This window comes from Schistocerca nitens, chromosome 9, assembly GCF_023898315.1.
Source record: "Schistocerca nitens isolate TAMUIC-IGC-003100 chromosome 9, iqSchNite1.1, whole genome shotgun sequence".
NCBI lineage: Eukaryota > Metazoa > Arthropoda > Insecta > Orthoptera > Acrididae > Schistocerca > Schistocerca nitens.
The window spans coordinates 97,917,753-97,930,226 of NC_064622.1; the positions used below are offsets into that span (position 1 = coordinate 97,917,753).

Sequence of the window (12,474 nt, forward strand, 5' to 3'; positions counted from 1 at the left end):
TTGGGATTCTTATCGCTACACTAATTTTTTCCAGGTTATAAGTGATATGTCCCCCCATGCACCGTGGACCTTGCCGTTGGTGGAGAGGCTTGCGTGCCTCAACGACACAGATTACCCTACCGTAGGTGCAACCACAACGGAGGGGTATCTGTTGAGAGGCCAGACAAAAGTGTGGTTCCTGACGAGAGGCAGCAGCTTTTTCAGTAGTTGCAGGGGCAACAGTCTGGATGATTGACTGTAACACTAACCAAAACGGACTTGCTGTGCTGGTACTGCGAACGGCTGAAAGCAAGGGGAAACTACAACCGTAATTTTTTCCGGGGGCATGCAGCTTTACTGTATGGTTAAATGATGATGGCATCCTATTGGGTAAAATATTTGGAGGTAAAATAGTCCCCCATTCGGATCTCCGGGCGGGGAATACTCAGGAGGATGTCGTTATCAGGAGGAAGAAAACTGGCGTTCTACAGATCGGAGCGTGGAATGTCAGATCCCTTAATTGGGCAGGTAAGTTAGAAAATTTAAAAAGGGAAATGGATAGGTTAAAGTTAGATATAGTGGGAATTAGTGAAATTCGGTGGCAGCAGAAACAAGACTTCCCGTCAGGTGAATACAGGGTTATAAATACAAAAGCAAATAGGGGTAATGCAGGAGTAGGTTTAATAATGAATAAAAAAAATAGGAGTACGGGTAAGCTACTACAAACAGCATAGTGAACGCATTATTGTGGCCAAGATAGACAGGAAGCCCAAGCCTACTACAGTAGTACAAGTTTATATGCCAACTAGCTCTGCAGATGATGAAGAAATTGATGAAATGTATAATGAGATAATAGAAATTATTCAGGTAGTGAAGGGAGACGAAAATTTAGTAGTCATGGGTGACTGGAATTCGACAGTAGGAAAAGGAGGGAAGGAAACGTAGTAGGCGAATATGGATTGGGGCTAAGAAATGAAAGAGGAAGCCGCCTGGTAGAATTTTGCACAGATCATAACTTAATCATAGCTAACACTTGGTTTAAGAATCATGAAAGAAGGTTGTATACGTGGAAGAACCCTGGAGATACTATAAGGTTTCAGATAGATTATATAATGGTAAGAAAGAGAGATTTAGGAACCCGGTTTTAAACAGTAAGGCATTTCCAGGGGCAGATGTGGACTCGGACCACAATCTATTGGTTATGACCTGTAGATTAAAACTGAAGAAACTGCAAAAAGGTGGGAATTTAAGGAGATGGGACCTGGATAAACTGAAAGAACCAGAGGTTGTAGAGAGTTTCAGGGAGAGCATAAGGGAACAATTGACAGGAATAGGGAAAAGAAATACGGTAGAAAAAGAATGGGTAGCTCTGAGGAATAAAATAGTGAAGACAGCAGAGAATCAAGTAGGTAAAAAGACGAGGACTAGTAGAAATCCTTGGGTAACAGAAGAGATACTGAATTTAATTGATGAACGGAGAAAATACAAAAATGTAGTAAGTGAAGCAGGCAAAAAGGAATACAAACGTCTCAAAAATGAGATCGACAGGAAGTGCAAAATGGCTAAGCAGGGACGGCTAGAGGACAAATATAAGGATTTAGAGGCTTATCTCACGAGGGGTAAGATAGATACTGCCTACAGGAAAATTAAAGAGATCTTTGGAGAAAAGAGAACCACTTGCATGAATATAAAAAGCTCAGATGGAAACACAGTTCTAAGCAAAGAAGGGAAAGCAGAAAGGTGGAAGGAGTATATAGAGGGTCTAAAAAGAGGCGATGTTCTTGAGGATAATATTACGGAAATGGAAGAGGATGTAGATGAAGGTGATATAGGAGATATGATACTGCGTGAAGAGTTTGACAGAGCACTGAAAGACCTGAGTCGAAACAAGGCCCCGGGAGTAGACAACATTCCATTAGAACTACTGACAGCCTTGGGAGAGCCAGTCCTGACAAAACTCTACCATCTGGTGAGCAAGATGTATGTGACAGGTGAAATACCCTCAGACGTCAAGAAGAATATAATAATTCCAATCCCAAAGAAAGCAGGTGTTGACAGATGTGAAAATTACCGAACTATCAGTTTAATAAGTCACAGCTGCAAAATACTAACGCGAATTCTTTAGAGACAAATGGAAAAACTGGTGGAAGCCAACCTCGGGGAAGATCAGTTTGGATTCCGTAGAAATGGAACACGTGAGGCAATACTGACCCTACGACTTATCTTAGAAGAAAGATTAAGGAAAGGCAAACCTACGTTTCTAGCATTTGGAGACTTAGAGAAAACTTTTGACAATGTTGACTGGAATACTCTCTTTCAAATTCTGAAGGTGGCAGGGGTAAAATACAGGGAGCGAAAGGCTATTTACAATTTGTACAGAAAGCAGATGGCCGTTACAAGAGTCGAGGGACATGAAAGGGAAGCAGTGGTTGGGAAGGGAGTGAGACAGGGTTGTAGCCTCTCCCCGATGTTATTCAATCTGTATATTGAGCAAGCAGTAAAGGAAACAAAAGAAAAATTCGGAGTAGGTATTAAAATCCATGGGGAAGAAATAAAAACTTTGAGGTTCGCCGATGACATTGTAATTCTGTCAGGGACAGCAAAGGACTTGGAAGAGCAGTTGAAAGGAATAGACAGTGTCTTGAAAGGAGGGTATAAGATGAACATCAACAAAAGCAAAACGAGGATAATGGAATGTAGTCGAATTAAGTCCGGTGATGCTGAGGGAATTAGATTAGGAAATGAGACACTTAAAGTAGTAAAGGATTTTTGCTATTTGGGGAGCAAAATAACTGATGATGGTCGAAGTAGAGAGGATATAAAATGTAGACTGGCAATGGCAAGGAAAGCATTTCTGATGAAGAGAAATTTGTTAACATCGAGTATTGATTTAAGTGTCAGGAAGCCGTTTCTTAAAGTATTTGTATGGAGTGTAGCCATGTATGGAAGGGAAACATGGACGATAAATAGTTTGGACAAGAAGAGAATAGAAGCTTTCGAAATGTGGTGCTACAGAAAAGTGCTGAAGATTAGATGGGTAGATCATATAACTAGTGAGGAGGTGTTGAATAGAATTGGGAATAAGAGGAGCTTGTGGTTCAACTTGACTAGAAGAAGGGATCGGTTGGTAGGACTTGTTCTGAGACATCGAGGGATCACCAATTTAGTATTGGAGGGCAGCGTGGAGGGTAATAATCGTAGAGGGAGACCGAGAGATGAATACACTAAGCAGATTCAGAAGGATGTAGGCTGCAGTAGGTACTGGGGCAAGAAGAAGATTGCACAGGATATAGTAGCATGGAGAGCTGAATCAAACCAGTCTCAGGACTGAAGACCACAACGACAACATATTAAATTACAGTAGTAGTGGTCGGGTTTTACTAGCTCATCAAGAGTTAGCTTAAAGTCAATTGTAAAATTTGTACAGAACAGACATACAAGAGAGCAAGTTATTAAATAGTAATAAAATGAGCTACGTATATACCAAATTTTGTTGAAATTGTTCTAGGCGACCCTGAATTACGCATTTATATCACCCCTCTTCACCCCCACCCTTAGCTGTAGATGTGCTAGGGGTTCTTATGGCTACACTATTTTTTTTCCAGATTATAAGTGATGCCCAGTTGGGTAGAAACTGCTTCAGGAGTTACAGAGGTGCACGTATAAATCGAATAAGGTGTGGCAGACTGATTCTGCTTGCAGGTAGGTTGCGCACACTGCGGCTGTAGACGCTGTGGCGCAGTCTGCTGAGCACGGTCATCATGCTGGAACTCCATCCGGACAGGGGATCTGCGCTGCGCTTCTTCGTCCCCCCGTTTTCAGCTGCACCCCCTACCCTAGCAGGAAGGCTGTCCCTACCTCACACAATTGCGCTATCATCCAGTTCTGAGCTACTTTTAAATCTAAAATCTGTAGCTTAAAGGGAAGTTAGCTTAAAATCAGTTTCAAAAATTTGTACTAAACAGATAGACAAGGGAAGCGACGTAATAAAATCTTGTTATAAATGAGTCTTACGACTAAGCCACCGGAGATTAAGCAGGATAACTCACAAACCTAGTCAACAGAGGCCCAGAAACGTGCTGTGCAACGTTTTCGCTCTACATACGTGGGAAGCACTTCATTACTTTTAATTAAATACAAAACGTTTTGGTTTTTATCGAATAACATAAAAGGCTGCAACAGTTATGGATACATCTAAAGTGAGGAAGATACACTTCATTTAAGTGAAGAGTTCTGCTATTTCAGTTACATAGCTACGTTTAATTCAGAATAATGTGGCTTTCTTCACTTCCATCAGTTTTGACATCTTCAGAATGAAGAACCGCTGACGTGAAATACACCACTGGCCATTAAAATTGCTACACCACGAAGATGATGTGCTACCGACGCAAAATTTAACCGACAGCAAGAAGATGCTGTGATATGCAAATGATTAGCTTTTCAGAAAAATCACACAAGGTCGGCGCCAGTGGCGACATCTACAACGTCCTGATATGAGGAAAGTTTCCAGCCGATTTCTCATACAAAAACAGCAGTTGACCAGCGTTGCCTGGTGAAACGTTGTTGTGATGCCTCGTGTAAGGAGGAGAAATGCGTACCGTCACGTTTCCGACTTTGATAAAGGTCGGATTGTAGCCTATCGCGATTGCGGTTTATCGTATCGCGACATTGCTGCTCGCGTTGGTCGAGATCCAATCACAGTTAGCAGAATATGGAATCGGTGGCTTCAGGAGGGTAATACGGAACGCCGTGCTGGATCCCAATGGCCTCGTATCATTAGCAGCCGAGATGACAGGCATCTTATCCGCATGGCTGTAACGGATCGTGCAGCCACGTCTCGATCCCTTAGTCAACAGATGGGGACGTTTGCAAGACAACAACCATCTGCACGAACATATCGACGACGTTTGCAGCAGCATGGACTATCAGCTCGGAGACTATGGCTGCGGTTACCCTTGACGCTGCATCACAGACAGGAGCACCTGCGATGGTGTACTCAACGACTAACCTGGGTGCACGAATGGCAAAACGTCATTTTTTCGGACAAATCCAGTTTCTGTTTACAGCATCATGATGGTCGCAGCCGTGTTTGGCGACATCGCGGTGAACGCACTTTGGAAGAGTGTATTCGTCAACTCCATACTGGCGTATACCCGGCGTGATCGTATGGGTTGCCATTGGTTACACGTCTCGGTCACCTCTTGTTTGCATTTCCGGCACTTTGAACAGTGGACGTTACATTTCAGATGTGTTACGACCCGTGGCTCTACCCTTCATTCGATCCCTGCGAAACCCTACATTTCTGCACGATAATGCACGACCGCATGTTGCAGATCCTGTACGGGCCTTTCTGGATACAGAAAATGTCCGACTGCTGCCTTGGCCAGCACATTCTCCAGATCTCTCACCAATTGAAAACGTCTGGTCAATGGTGGCCGAGAAACTTGATGAACGGTGGTATCGTGTTGAAGTTGCATGGGCAGCTGCACCTGTACACGCCATGCAAGCTCTGACCGAGTGCCCAGGCGTATCAAGGCCTTTATTACGGCCAAAGGTAGTTGTTATGGGTAGTGATTTCTCAGGATCTATGCACCCAAATTGCGTGAAAATGTAATCACATGTCAGTTCTAGTATAATATATTTGTCCAATGAATACCCGTATATCATCTGCATTTCTTCTTGGTGTAGCAGTTTTAATTGCCAGTAGTGTATTTAACTAGACAGTAAGTACCGGTATATCACTGTGTGCAAGAGAACCTTCAACACAAGTGAAACTGGAAATCAAGAAAACAAAGTATTTTAAATAAGTGATCGAGAAGGTGGACATAATGTGCCGAGTACATCTAGACAAAGATAATGGAGAACCCTTACGATCGGAGGGCACAGATGGGCGAAAATCATAAAAATAGACGTGGAAGTAACCGTGTAACAATGAGAAGCGAAAAGACAAAGGCTGGAATATGTAACAGATATTAAGCTATGCAGAGTCTGCGCGTCGCATAGAAACAAAAGGCTTACTCACTAACACAGCGAGCCGGGAAAGTGGTTATATCTGGCAGTGATAACGAAGCGTGGTCAGTCGTTAGTCATAAAAAAACCCTCGCCGATAATGTTTAAGAGTACAAGAACCTGTTAACCTACGCTCTGACAATGACTTGCAATTACCAAGTGGTGGACGACGAAATGTTGCACGGTGTTGCAAAGGCTAATGGACAGCACGCTAATTAGACAGCTGCGTATTGACCGGTAATGACAGAAGAAGAAAGCGCGTTTACAGTCTGTCTTCAATAACGAGAATGAAGTATTTTCATATCGTCCCATGCATACTTTTACTGAAGTTCCCAGAGACGTAAAATAACAGGGGTAGCTTTTTAGGGCAACATACATTCTGACAGTCGCCAACCCTGAACACAAGAGCAAAAAGTGTTTGGAAGTTCTGTGGTAATTAGACAACCATGTGTTATCTGCAACCATTTCCTGCTGCCTCAAAAAGCACTGGTGTTGTTGGTTCCATTCCTGCCTTAGAATGTGGCGCTAAAATAGAAGTGATATCAGTTGTTTTGAATGGTGGAAGACAGCTTGAAACAGACGCCAATAAATTAAAAGCTAAGTGAAACTATTGGTGTCGCTTATAATATGTATTCAACTACAGTAGTCTTGAAGGAACCCTGAATTCTTAAAACACAAATATATAAAAAAATTGTTATGTGCAGTATTCTAATACAGCAAGAGATTAACAGTTAATTTGAACATTGCAACTTGAGTCTTATGAAGGCTGATAAACCATCCCAGTGATGAAAGGAAGGAATACTAGACAAACTCAACTCGTCTATGATTTGAAATCGCGAGCTTTGAAGTTGCTCAATGTTTGTCCCGTGAGAAACAAGCACGAAATCTTTGACGGACCTTTTACTGAAAGAAATAAAACGAAGATAAGAAAACCTGTATTTACACTCTATAGTCGACGCAACGAGAAATTGGGTTTGTGAAAATAGAACCTTATTTGCGTGTTTTAAAAAAGCACGAGATGAATTCCGATACCTACGAACTCCTTTTATGTACAAGGACGGTGAGCCGAATGCACGTCCATAGAGCATACGAAGAGCTTATTTCAATAGAGGTTCAAGTCCATTACCTCCACTTTTCTGTCTATAATGCTTCTGAAATTAATGAGCCAAACAAACAGAAAGAAAGGTTCATCTCTAGCAAGAAGCCATATGATTGAATATTTCTAGTATCCCAACTGCAGATTTTTCAGCGCTCATTTAACTTTAGGACTCTGTATCTCAATATGAACAAAAATGAACTTGTACCACTATTGAAATAAGCCCTTCATATGGTATGCACAATATTGTAAACAAGAGATTTCATAAATTTACAATATTGTACGTGTGCAGACAAACTGTACACATCTAACTTACTTAGTTTTATTTTACCAGAAATACTATACCGTGGAATTTAAGAAGGTTTGGAAAGAGAACACACACCTTCTATGAGAAATTGAACAGTGTGCTATCTGATTAGAAGCAACCTCCACCAGATCGAACAGGTCTTCATCTTTTGAAGAATCTACGTTCCTTTGGTTTATCTCACCGGGGCTGCGATTGGACAGAAAATTTCTTGACAGGGAAGACAAAGAATTTTATCCCGGAAAGATAGTCATCTGCAGAAACTGAAGTCATACATAATGAGTTAGTGGATAAAATTAATTACAATCTATCGTTAACTCCAGATGATGCAGCTATGATGAAATCGTAAGCGGTAAAAATTACTGCAATATCGAGTTAGGTCTTGACAAACTATCGACCTAAAATGTAAAATTAAAAACACGTCCAGCGCGATCAATTAGTTCATCATTTGAGTCTTCAATTAATGAATGAAGTGCTCGCTTTGTTGAAGCTAGAAGTCTACGGATACCAGTTACCTAATGCTCAACCGCACATGAGGTTGGTTTCCTCCTACACTTTGGTGAGGGAGCCTGAAGGCGGCGTAGTGAAACGCCGAAACTGGTCGCAAAAACGAAGTACATTCGAAACATAGACGGCTGAAGTTGTTTTTAATTTTACGCTTTATACTGAGCAGCCGAAGTCCCTCTACCAACCTGTACAAAGATGGGCTTACAGAAAAATGTCGACGTGGTGAAAAGACCGTCTACAAGCTCGTAATGAAGAGAAACGCAGAAGTAGGACACTTCACGAAAACTGGAAGTGCGGTATCCTTGAACTACAGGATTAATGAGTCAGTTACAGAGCGAGTCATACGATTATTTTGGAGTGCCGAGTTATTGTACCGGAAGATCTGGTTAGGTTTCATAGGTAGCATACTGGAAAAATGCTATTCGTCTATGAAAGAGATGATAGACTTCACACAAAACGTTTGAACACCCAATTCTTCGATACTGCTCAAGCTCATGGAACCAAACGCAGGAATATGGGACCCACATCAAGTGGACTAACAGGGAACAAAGAGCATGTACAATGAAGGACGATGCGAATGCTCTCAGGCTTGTTTGCCTATCAGAATTTGCGTCTCGTATGGTGAAAAAACTATACTGGAAACACACTTCACTAAATCCGCCGTAAACATGCGAGAAACTGCATGGAAAAGTTTAAAAACCTTCTCATAGGACAGACAGGAATATTTTTTCAGCCCTGCAAATTTCTATCTCGTGGAGCTTGGGTAGATGAAATTAGGCAAGTAACAGCTCGTAAAAAAGCGCAGAATTAGTCAATATTCCTATGCAGTATCTGCGAATGGCGCGCGACGAAACCTTAGTACATTTCATAATAAAAAATACCCTGTGCCGGTTACTTCGCAATGATTCATAGAGTACACATCTAGATCAATCAAATGCTACATCTTACCGAACAACACTTATCACACATCTTTAATACACAAGCCACTGATTGCTAATTGAGATTAAAAAGAATACCGCTTTGACTGATAATACGCTACGAAGGTCGACAGCAAACATACAGGTGGTTTAAAAGCTATTACTTTTTAATAAGTGACCGTTGGCTTTAATTTCACTCACAATATATCTCAACAATGCGCCTTAATGTGGATCCGACCCTGAACAAATAACCAAAAAACACGGATTGTCCAAAATACACACGATCTTTCAGGAAACTATCATTAACTAGGTTTACGGAAGATGTTGCACTAGCGACGCCATCCGTGGTAGTACAGGTACGTCTATATGATTACTCCGCAACTCACAATTAAGTGCTTGGCAGGGCGTTCATCGAACTTTCAAGCTATTTCTTTACTGTTGGACTCCCGAAAAGCACGCGGGAAAACCGAACACTTAAATCTTTCCGTGCGACTTCTGATTTCTCTTATTTTATTGCGATGATAATTTCTCCCCATGTAGGTGAGCGCCAACAAAATATTTACACACTCTAGGAGCAAGTAGGTGATTGCCGCAACGAAAAACGCCTTCGCGTAATGACTGCCACCCTAATTCGCGTATCAGTCCGTCGCATACTCATCCTATTTCGCGATAGTAAAAAACGAGCTGCCCTTCTTCGAACTTTTTCGATATCGACTGTCAATCCTGTCTGATGTGGATCTCACACACACAATACTCCAGCAGAGGGCGGACAAGCGTAGTGTAAGCAGTCTCTTTAGTAGACCTGTTGCGCTTTCTAAATGTTCTCCAGATAAAACGGTTTTTGGCTCGCCTTCTCCACAACACTGTCTTTGTGATCGTTACAATTTAAGTTACTCGTAATTGTAATCCCTAGTCATTTAGTTGTTTTACAGTCTTTAGATTTGTGTGTTTTATCGTGTATCCGAAATTTAGCGGATTCCTTCTGGTATTTATGTGGATGACTTCACACTTTACATTAATTGGAGTCAACTGACACTTTTCCCACGATGCTGATTTCTTGTTTAAATCATTTTGCAATTGGTTTTGATTACCTGTTGACTTCACAAGACGGTCAGTAACAGCATCATCTGCAAATAGTCTATGAGGGGTGCTCAGAACGTCTCCTAAATCTCTTATGTAGATCAGGAACAGCAGAGGGCTTACAACATTTCGATGGGGAACGCCAGACATCACTTCTCTCTTACTAGATAACTTGCTGTCAGTTAGTACGGATTGCGAGTCTTCCGACAGGAAACCACGAATTCAGTCACACATCTGAGACGATGCTCCACAGGCACGAAATTTGACTAAAAGTCGGTTATGAGGAACAGTGTCAAAAGCCTTCTGGTTCAAATGGCTCTGAGCACTATGGGACTTAACATCTGAGGTCATCAGTCCCCTAGAACCTAGAACAACTTAAACCTAACTAACCTAAGGACATCACACACATCCATGCCCGAGGCAGGATTCGAACCTGCGACCGTAGCGAAAAGCCTTCTGGCAAGCACTAAGTATCTGGAGATCTGTGTGGTGTAGCCGAAATAAGATTTATACACAAACCTTCCATGCCAATCTATCCAGTAGTGAAAACGTATCAAAAGTTCGGCAGGGGAGTTTAATTTATAATGTGTATAATTGTCACATTTGAAAGCATTACTTACTCATTACCCACCGGAAACTGACAAGTTATTTATGAAATCACACTTAAAACACATTGTATTCCCTATCACTTGCTTCCAGTTCATCTTTGGGGAATAATCGTTCATTTTTCTCTGTTTCCATGTATCATTCACTTTTTTTTCCATCACGATGGTTGTTATATTCCTGAAAATCAAAACATTTGTACGGGCAAATGAATTTTGTCCTGTATACTCTAAAAGCAGATCTGCACACTTAATTACCTCTGTGTGCCTGATAACGGATTTCTCAATCACCTTGTGTTCGCTCTCTCTCTCTTTCTGTTTCCCTCTCTCTCCTTACCGAACACACATTGCCCACTATATTCGCATCATCTAGCTGCTCACGTCTCACTTCACAGGTATCGCTATTTAACCACCCTCGCATGTTTTCATCACCTACGTCTTCAGAAGCAGAAATTAACAAAATTGTTGAGGCTTTCATGGCCACCTGTTGTGGTATTACATTGCCGTTGGCTTTCGTCAGGATATCTTCGGCCGACGTTTGTTTAGTGATTTTTTTCTAACGTTTCGCCACCACGAGTGGCTAGCATTGTCAAGAGACTCACCCTCCTTTTCTGTCGGCCTTGGTGGCAACAGCTAAAGTGTGAGACTGGAGCCCGTAAGGTCCCGAGATCGAATCCCGCTCAGAGACCAGAATTTTGCAGCATTCGCCTCTCAATGACGTGAAGACATTCCAAAACGACACGTGGTTCTCATTCCACGTTAAGCTATAGGTCGCCTTTCCCCGGTAGCGTTACTGGGGAAGGTTAAGGGCGCACAATTCGCACAAGTGGCGCCCAATAGGAAGAACTCGCAAAGAGGAGGCTGCGCATCTCTCTCGTGGGAATGCCAGTCAGTCATGCCATACCAATTTACTTCACTTTACCCTCCTTCGCTGTTGGCCACCAACGTCAAAAGGCAATACGTCAAGTAGAAATTAGTATATATACCAATTATACAGTTCTTCAGGATATTATTTAAAAAAATATAGCTGAACAACCTGCAAATAGTACAATCCGCATCTGGTTAATTGGGAGTGTGCTGTACTTCAAACACGAAATCCCGAAATACGACGAACATCTCCAGAACAACGGCATGCCAAATACCAGTGGTTTTGACTGAGAGTGCAATTCGAAGGTCTGACTCCCTCTTCACTTGTCAGCAAATGAACAAGTGGGCTTAAAGTGGCTATTTGGCAATCGGCAAACTCTGTAGAAAACTCACTCACTTTTTGGAATAAACTCTCGTGTCACAATGAGCGCCTGCTGGAAGCACCGGACGGCAACCCGCGCAGCACCACCATTGATCCCGGCCGGTGCGCTGATCTGTCGTTTCTTCTCCGAGCTGGATGCTGGCGCCGGCGCGGCTGGCTGCGGTGTCCTGCGAGGTTCGTGAGCGTCGCTGTCCGCTGTGAGACTGAAGGCCTGCGGTCGCCTCTATCGCTTTGGTTCCGGCGGCGGCGGCTGCGGCTGTGGCCGCGCGCGGCGCCACCGTCGCCCGGCCAGCCACTTGCCCCGGCCGGTTGCCACGGAGCGCGCAGTTGCGGCTGGGACACGAAAGGGAGCGGTCGGCGTGGCCGCACCGGCTCTGCTCCGGTTGCGCCGTCGTCGGCATTTACACGACTACTGCGTCAAAGTCCGCCTCCGGATCGGACTCGTGTACGAACTAGTCTCTAGTAGATCGTGGTCCTGTGGTTAGCGTTGCTGACGTCTGATCTTCGGGCCCCGGATTCGATTCCCGGCCAGGTCGCGGATTTTCTTCGTCCGGGACTGATTGTGCGTGTTGTCCTTATCATTTTATCATCATCGACGCGCGTGTCCCAGACTTGCGCTAGCCGTGTGAACTGCCGGTCAAATATTGTTGTTGTTGCGGTCTTCAGTCCTGAGACTGGTTTGATGTACTCATCTCTTGGTCTCCCTCTACAATTTTTACCCTCAACGCTGC

The 12,474-nt window shown here is 43.1% G+C and overlaps 1 protein-coding gene across 1 annotated transcript in view; it reads right to left on the reverse strand.

The window, feature by feature from the left end:
• LOC126204037 (calcium release-activated calcium channel protein 1-like) overlaps positions 1–11,941 on the reverse strand; it is a 119,655-nt gene extending 107,714 nt beyond the window's left edge. Inside the window, exon 1 of the mRNA XM_049938462.1 lies at positions 11,759–11,941. The gene's annotated coding sequence lies outside the window, so the exon portion shown is untranslated. The remainder of the gene's footprint in view (positions 1–11,758) is intronic.
• Between the last annotated feature and the right edge of the window lie 533 nt (positions 11,942–12,474).